A 9,112-nucleotide genomic window follows, 5' to 3' on the forward strand; every position below is an offset into this window, starting at 1 on the left:
TGGAAGGACTGATGCTGAAGTTGCAGCTCCAAAACTTTGGCCACCTGATGCAAAGAGTCAAGTCATTGGAAAAGACGCTGATCCTGGGAAAGATCAAAGGCAGAAGAAGAGGATGACAGAGGATGAGATGGTTGGATGGCATCACCGATTCAATGGACATGAACTTGGGCAAACTCTGGGAGACAGTGAGGGACATGGAAGCCTGGCATGCTACAATCCACGGGGTTGCAAACAGTCAGACATGACTTGGTGACTGAACAACAACAAATAAGAGGTCCAAGCTGCCCAGGAGGCAGTCTCACTTTCCAATTTAACCATTCTCTACTTCCAGCTGAACCATTGTATTTGTGGGTGGAAACATCCCTCCCCTGGGACTAATGACTTCCAAACCAGCATTGCTCAAAGCTTCTGCGGAAGGAAGACCATTTCTGCAAATGGGTTATTGAGTTTAAGAGTGAAAGGAGCCTCTCCCACTTCCACCCCTTGATGCTCACATCCATGTGTTCTGTCTATGGCAGAGAAAACAGCACAGAAGTGTCACTGATTCAAAGCATGAAGCCTTCCTTGTAAGACAGAATCCCATTGTTCTGGGGTGTTGTCTCCCAACTGGCACCACAACTGAATCTCCATTCCAACTTTCAATCAGGCCAACTGCTCCAGGTGATGGGGTGTGGTAAGACTATTTGATTCAATGGGAATAAGCCAATTATTCTATTTCCTTTGCTGTGAAATGAGTTCTTTCACGAGAATCGAAAGTGCACAGAATATCAAGGTAGATAAAGCATTCTATACGTATACAGATGGAGGTTGGGGCTCAAGTGCTATATTCAGTTCTCTGAAGGCAAATCCATATCCAGAGTCATGTATATTCCTTGGCAATGAATCTGCCTCCTCTATGAAGAAATGGGTCCAGGGTAACCACGGCCCCCAGGTGGCTGGTTGGTCCCCCATGGGGAGTGATGCCATCTGAGACGCTTAGCGGTGACAGCGTTGTTGTCCGGCTGTTGACACATTAAACACTCGGCAGTATAATGCTTGCCAGGTCAGTGTTGAGTAAGTAAGGTCCGTATTTTTGAGCCCACACTAGCTTTGGAGCATGCACTGGGGTGACTGGGGTAAGCGATCGACTTCCATATACAGATGTCATTCTGTCCACTTGATTATTCGGAGCCTCCTCTGCGGTGCAGTCATGACTCACTGGATAGAGAGGAGATGCGACACCATGGCAGTGGATCTTGCTGGAAGGCTTCCCTGTATAGAGTGCCACGGAGCCCTCACTGGAGGCAATGTGTTAGGACATTGTCCTGTGCCCCAGGGGGTGCAGGAGGGCTCTGCTCCCGGGAAAGCCAGAGGCTGAGCCTGCACCCCAGGACCAGGCCGGGAAGCCCTTCCTCCAGCGCCCCCTACTGCCAAATTGTAGCATCATATTTGCAGATAAAGGGAAAATAGATGGCCAATGTCAGGTTTACTGAACAGGCAAAGAGGGTGATTTCAGTAAAACTGCTGTAGGCAAAGGTATTGAATCGGGTTTAATAGTGTCCTCCCAAAATCATGTCCTTCCATCTGGAAGCTCAGAATGTGACTTTATCCTGAAATGCACAATTTTTGCAGATGTAAATAGTCAACATGAGGTCATATTGGGTTAGGGTGGGCCCTACATCCCATGAAAGCTTTGAAAGAAGATGAGACAAGAAGTTATACTTAGACACAGAAAGAAGAAGGCCATATAATGACAGACAGAGATCAGAGTGCTGCAGAGATCCAGCAACCATCAGAAGGTAGGAGAAACAAAAAAGGATTCTTCTCTAGAGATTTCATAGAGTGTGACGCTGCCCACACCTTGATTTCAGACTCTAGTCTCCAGAACTATGAGATAACGAACTCTTGCTGTTCATAGGTACCAAGTTATGGTAATCTACTATGGCAAACCTAAGAAAGTAATACAGCACCAAAAGTCCAGTTTCAGTTTGTGGAGAACCAACTCATAAGTGAAGACCTGGAGCCCATGCCTAGGGAGAGTGGCGAGAAGCAAGACTCCACGTCATGTAAGTAGTGTGCTAAACCCTCAAGGTCACAGCAGGCTCTGAAGCTCTAACCATTTATCTCCCTGTCACAGGACTCTGCAGTCTTCCCAGATATGATTTTCAGTCCTGTATGAAATGTATTGTCTTCATTTCTTCACCTTAAACTGTCATAAAGTCATTATGCTTTTATTCCAATGTATGTACCTGCAGCAATTCTCTGACCTACTGCACTCTACTCCTCGTGGATTACCTGTCTTCTCCGGTAACTATGCCTTTAAATCTGTCTGAACCGTCTTTGCTGAATTTCAGTTTTAGCATTTTGGTTGTGTCCTTCATCTCCTTTAGATCTTACCACCCTGGACTCCCACAACCAGTATACATCATATTGCATATAATTTCCAGTCCACTCCCATAATCTCATTGCTAGCAGGAAACTGACCCATTTATCAGTTTGATTCTCATCTTTTTCATTCATGTATTAATGGAGCATGAATTAAGTAGAGAGCAGTGTCCCAGCTACCATAAAGGGGACAGAGGACACAGGGAGCACGAGGATGAATGGGACACACACCCTTCCTGACGTGTACAGGAGTGAAATCGACAAACCTTGGAAGATTCCCGCTTTCTCCTGGGGGGATGGGTGAACGGTGGTGACAGTCCAGGGAATAAGGAAGGAAAAAAGGCGAGTGTGAGAGGGCTCACTCATGTTTAGATTAACATGCCTATGAAACAAACAAGCAGTGATGTTTGATAAGCACTCAGCTCTGTGAGGAGGAGGCTCAAGATATAAATTGGAACAGATTAGCTTAGAGATGGAGGTTGAAATCTTATGGGTAAAAATAGATGAACTGGCCCACAGAGTCTACAACATGAAAAGTGCAGGAACCAAAGGCAGAACAATGGGGAACACTCTTAACACGTGCTATTGCAGAGCAAGAGGAACCACTGTAAGGAGTGTTCAGAAGAAGGAAGAGAACCTGAAGACAGTGGAGCAGTGAAAATGAAGGGAAGAGAGTTCAAAGTGGAAGAAGTACCATAGTTAATAATGTAAAATGCTGAGACGATGAGAACTAAAGAAAGTAAATTAGATTTGGCAACAGGGAAGACAAATGAGGAAGTGAGGGTGGAAGCCTCCAAACAGAAGGCTTAAAGGGGAATGGAGGTGCAGTTATATTTATTCTCTATAACTGATATCATAATATACATCATATATATAATATACATAATATTCAAATTGGTCTACAAGACCTAGAATGGACAAGGGCAATCCCTTCCCCAGCTCCTGCTCCCCATGAATGCATCCCCCTTCATCTCTTACAGCTCCTTCTATGGGATTTACTTATACTTTTAAAATAACCTGTTAGTACAGTTATTTCCTTTCTATATTTCACATTAAGCATTATTGATTAGGGGCTTCCAGGATGACCCAGCAGATAAAGAATCCACCTGCAATGCAGGAGATGCTGGTTCTGGGTCAGGGAAGATTCCTGGGGAAAGAAATAGCAACTCATTCCAGTGTTCTTGACTGAAAATTCTCAAGGACAGAGGAACCTGAAGGCCTACAGGCCAAAGGGTTGCAAAGAGTTGAACATGACTGATTAAGCACACAGGCACATTATTAAGTTCACATTATGGAAGATAAGGACTTAGCTCTCAGCCTTCTATCTGCCAATCACTAATTCTTCTTTGACGTTCAGCCAGAGGATAAATGTCAACACTGGAACATATCAAAACAAACACACTCGGTATCCGTTACACCCCTTTCTCCCTTTGAAGGCACATTCCTTGAGCTCTCCGTCCCTCAGTTTCTTAACTCCAGACTGCCACCTAGGATCTCCTGTCATCCCCTCTTGGGAATTTCCTTCATTTCACCTATGTTGAATCCCCTACCCATATCTTCTTACTTGGTTTACTCTTTTTGGTAGACTTCCAATAATCTCCTGAAAAAGGAGGCATGGGAGGTAAACTTTTTTTTTTAATATATTTAGCATGCCTGAAAATGTCCTTTTTCTCACTTTGAATAATGATTCGGCAAAGTGTTTATTTATTTCAATTTATTATCATTATTATTATTATTTTAGCCATATCACTCAGCAAAGTCAAGGACCTTTAGTTCCTTCTCAAGGGCCATTGATATTCTGAGCCATCTCTTGTGAGATGTTTTATAGGCACTGAAAGCCCTACCAGGTGGAAGACATTAAGTAAGTGATGACCAGGCTGTAGCCATGACATAAGCTGCCACAATTCTGAGAATTTGCCTCAAGGAAATGGAAACAAACTGACCCTGGAAGAACCAAACCTAACACCATCAAGATGATGCTGGTCAGACACCAGTGACCAATTTCAAGATCACTGAGCTGACTGTGCTGTTTCTGCCTGCAGCCCCCTCCCTCTGTCTATAAAAGCTCTTACTCCCTGCTTCTCAGGTGGGGAGCTGGCTTTTGGATAGATGGCCACCCTCCCCCTCAGTTTCCAGCATCTGAAATAAAGCAAATTTTCCTTTCCACCAAGCTGACCTTTTTATTGGCTTTTAGGCAGCAAGCAGCCAGATCCCACCTTTCGGTAACATATCTACCACTCTCTGGAAATCGTAGTTCCACTGTAAGCAAATTGTTTTTCATTTCTACAGCTAAATTTCTTCATCTAACCCTTATAGAAATATGGCAGCTCATCTCTAACACAGCTGGTTAAGGAAAAAAGCAGGTATGTTCACAGATGGAAACAGAGCCACACCACTAAAATCTCCTAACCAGGTAGAAAGCAAATATTCTGGGGTGAAGGACTGCTGTGATGAAGGCAAATAGGAGGTTGGGGAGTGACTGTCTCTAAATGTTACTATAAAGGGATTGCTGTCTTCCTTCACTGTGTTTATCAGTAACTTATGAAACTTATAGGAAGTTTAATATATTTACACAGGAAAATCATTCAGATATAGAGTACATTTGATGTTTATTTTCACATAATGTCCAATGTCCATAATGTCACATTTTCACAAAATGTCCAACTTTGTGCAGTATAGATTAAAGCATCTCATTCAGCCTCACATTCAGTCTACTGAAAATAGCCCTCAAATGCCCACATAAGCACTGTCAAACCTACTCATACTGTTTTCTTAAAAAAAAGAAAAAGAAATACTTCTCCAGTGATATACTATGCACCTTGGTCAGGCTATCATTCAACAAACACCAGCCTCCCAAATGTTTCCTAAATCTGCCTCCATCCTCTCCCCCTCTGCATTCATTCATTTCTTCATCAGTTACAGCCTGGATCCTTGCAATAGCTTCAGAGCTGCTCACAGTATCATGAGTTTGGTCTCCCCGCAAACAATCCTTCACATTGCCATCAGAGAGTTCTACCTGAAATGCAGATATGTGTGAGTCACCCACTCAAGACCCTGCTTAAAATTTTACCTGGCCTGCCAAGTCTTTAAAAACTAGAGCTCTTCTGACTTCTTCATCCGCATCCTCAGTCATCACTCACACCTTAACATCCTTCAATCCAACAAATTCTGCTTAGGGGACTTCCATGGTGGTTCAGAGGCTAAGACTCCATGCTCCCAATGCAGGAGGCCCAGGTTCAATCCCTTCTCCTTATTTAGTCTATCAGTTCCTAAAGAGAAAGAATCTATATCATTAAAAAAAAAAAAAAGAATGTACACAAGTGTATAATTGAGTCATTTTGGTATAACATTTTAAAGCAACTGTACCTCAATAAAAAAATAAAAAGAATCTGTATCTTACATTTGAAGTCCCAGTGTTCACCATGCATCTGGTATATAGTTAGATGCTTGCTCTCCTGGGACATTGTTTCTGTTCATTTCTTTCCACTGTACCCCCAAATGTTAAAAAAACAAAAGGCAAAAACAACAACAAAAAACCCTATCAAGTAAACTATTATCAGCAATCTTTTACATTTGCTCCTTTAAAAAAAAAAAACTTTAGCTTCTTGGATGCGACTATTTGGTAGAATCCTAGCTGATGAACTCACAGCTGACTTCCTGCCAAATCATATGGTTTTTCAGTTTCTTATTCTCCTTGCAGCTTTTGACTGCTGTTCATTTTCTCCTTAAAGCACCTTCTAAGACTTCACACCATTGCCAAGCACTGCCGTGAGGAATTAATTCAGAGTCCCCATTGCCTTGAGTTGTTTAACCTATGCTCCACCATAATAAAGACATCCCCTTGTACACTTTTGGGTTGTCTTTCTATTATGTTAGCAGTTATCTCAGCAAAAATCTTATCCCCTGAAATAACCCTGTAGAAACAGGAATTTCTTCTAAAACACAATTCTTCAAATTTAATACCACAGTAGGTTAATTAAAATGTAAGTTTCACAAATTCCTTGGCAGTCCAGTGGTTAGGACTCTGTACTCTCACTGCTGGGGGCCTAGGTTCGATCCTTAGTCAGGGAACTAAGATCCTGCAAGCCCCATGGAGCAGCAAAGAAAAAAAAAAAGTAAATTTATCCCTAACCCCCCTAGATTTGGTATAGACTGAGTAAACCAGCTTTCTGTCTCATCACTTCAGACTCCAGTACTAATATATCTTTCTATTTTCTTTTTATTGGCAGCACCAATGCCACCTGTGGATCTTAGTTCCCTGACCAGGGATGGAACCCAAGCCCTCGGCAGTGAAAGCCCAGCATCCCAGCCACAGGACTGCTAGAGAACTCTCAGGTTTGTTTATTGTAATTGCTGTATTCCTCATACCAAAAGGGGTTTTCCCTTGTTTTTGTCATTTATTTTCAAACACTGCTGCCCTCTCTCTAATTCCCCCACTTCCTTCTACAAGTATGTTTCCAAGAGTCCCTAAGCAAGTGGGTGGAAGAGTGAGTCAATATGTTGGGACTATTGCCTTGTAGCTCATTTAGCCTGAAATTTATTTTTAAATTTACTCAAGATTATCTGAGGAAATATATGCATATATATTGATGCCAAAATATGTATGTGCCTGCACGGGTTCTCACCTTTTCAAAGGCCATTGGGTTCTTTTGTCAAAGTGCTACCCGGTGAGGCAGGGAATATGACTTTATTCGGAGAGCCAGCGGACGGAGAAGATGGCAAATGAATGTCTCAAAACAACCATCTTGTTGAGGTCTGGATGCCAGGTTCTTTTATAGATCAGAGATTGGGGGAGGTGAGGAAACAAAGGTAATGAAAAGGCCATTAGTCTGGCAAATATTTCCCAGAAGGGCAAGTGTCAGGCAGGGGATGTGTGAATTTCTTCTTTCCTACCACCTACAGGTGGACAGGGTTCTGAACAAAGGTCCTTTAGTGTAACAGTTAGGCAGAGGGGCTATATTCCCCCCCGAGGAAGGCCATTATGTATAATTATAATAACAACTGCAAGGAAAAGCAAGTCAAACAAACAATTCCAACATGGAGTCAGAATTTGTTCTTCTCTGCAATCAAAAGCCTGGGGGAGGGTGGTAGGGTCAATCAAATCCATTCCTTACCAGGATACTTTGGAGAAGGGCATGGCAACCCAATTCAGTATTCTTGACTGGAGAATCGCATGGACAGAGGACCCTGGCGGGGCTATAGTCCATAGCATCGCAAAGAGTGGGACACTACTGAAGCGACTTAGCACGAACGTACCATGATATTTGGAGCGCAGCCAACCTCAGGGGCGCATCTGGCATTACACAAAGTTGTGCACAGCGGTGGAATGCACAGGAGTCTCCTCCGTGACCTTGGCCAAGTAGCAGAAACTATAAAATGGGAATAACCCTACTGGGTTATTGAAGAGCAAAGCAAATGATGTAAGTAAAAGTACTCTAAGAAGTAATAATGCTGGTTTCTTTGAACGGGAGCCCCGAGCAGCTGGGTTCCCACCAGTTGGACGTTTTGGTCTTCCCTCTCCGGATGCGGGAGGCTGCGGCCTTGGCTCGTCTCCATGGTAACCACGCCGCATCCCAAGCCCCGCCCCCTGTCCACCCCGGGGACCGGAAGCAACCAGTCGGGCACTTCCCGGGCTTCTCCCCCAAAACGCGGGGCAGTCCTTCCCAGGCCGGAGGTTAGAGTTGAGGTCTCTCCGCGCTTCGAGGGCTCGGGGAGAAGCGACGGTCACCCAGGGGGCGGGGAAAGGTCGCCCGCGGACCTAGGCACCACCTCCAGGCAGTCCCCCCACCCTTACCACCCGTTCTAACCGATCACCCCCTCTTCATACCCTTCACAGCCCAGTATCCCCGGCTACCCCTTCTTCACGCCGCCCTCGCTTGTTCCGGGCCCCCACCGTCCCCGCACCTCCGAGCCCCTCACCGCGCGTCCGCGCCCCCCCCCCCACCTTGTGCTCACCCAGCACCCGAGGCGCCCGACCCCCGACCCCAAAGCTAGACCTCCTCGCATCACCCCCCGCGCGCTTACCCGCCCTCCCGCGCACCTCTTCCCCCCCAACTCCCCTCTTGTGACCTCACCGAGTCTGTCCTCCTCCGGCACAGGGGAGGAAGGTGTCCGGGGACCGTCAGGAGACGGTTCATTAGAGGAGATATTTCCAAGAGAGAGTCGGCCCCTTCAGAAAAGACCCCCGGGATCTGGGGCTCCGGGCGCAGCCTGCCCTCCAGGGCCCGGGTTCATTAGGGACCCTCGCGCGATGATGAGGGCTTGGTCTCCTGGGTGGAACTGAGAGCAACTGTGGGTCTGGCACAGATTCGGCTCCTAGTGCGGGGAGACGCTGGGTGCGTCCCAGTGGCCACGCCTTCGACTTCCAGAGGGTACTTTAAGCTTAGGGCCTTCCCCTAGACGGCTCCTGACACGTGGCCTCTAACCCCTCCTGTCGCTCAGGTCTCCACCCGATTCTGTTCCGGCCTAGTACCATCTGTGTCTGCTGCTCCTCTTCCCCGGGACCCCGGGCACGGCCTCTGGACCGCGCAGCACCGCACGAAGTGTGGATGGCCTGAACCCAGACCCCAGCCCTGCTCCTTCGCTTTGGTCTGTTACCTGCCTGAGCTTGCCCTGGCAGGTTCCTCATCTACCACGTGGAGATGAAAAGAACCTTACAGGGCTTTTGTGGGGATCTAAATACTGTTCTTGTTGTTTAGTTGCTAAGTGGTTTCCAACCCTTTTGTGATCCCAAGAATTGTAGCCCACC

General features: G+C 45.8%; 1 long non-coding RNA gene across 1 annotated transcript; it reads left to right on the top strand.

The window, feature by feature from the left end:
- Positions 1–1,922: 1,922 nt before the first annotated feature.
- Positions 1,923–8,836, top strand: LOC136167601 (uncharacterized). The gene is made up of 3 exons (XR_010663095.1): positions 1,923–2,045; positions 6,594–6,699; positions 8,806–8,836. It is a non-coding gene; the product is annotated as an uncharacterized lncRNA (long non-coding RNA).
- The last annotated feature ends 276 nt before the right edge of the window (positions 8,837–9,112 follow it).

The sequence above is a fragment of the Muntiacus reevesi genome, chromosome 4 (genome assembly GCF_963930625.1).
Source record: "Muntiacus reevesi chromosome 4, mMunRee1.1, whole genome shotgun sequence".
Taxonomy (NCBI): Eukaryota; Metazoa; Chordata; class Mammalia; order Artiodactyla; family Cervidae; genus Muntiacus; species Muntiacus reevesi.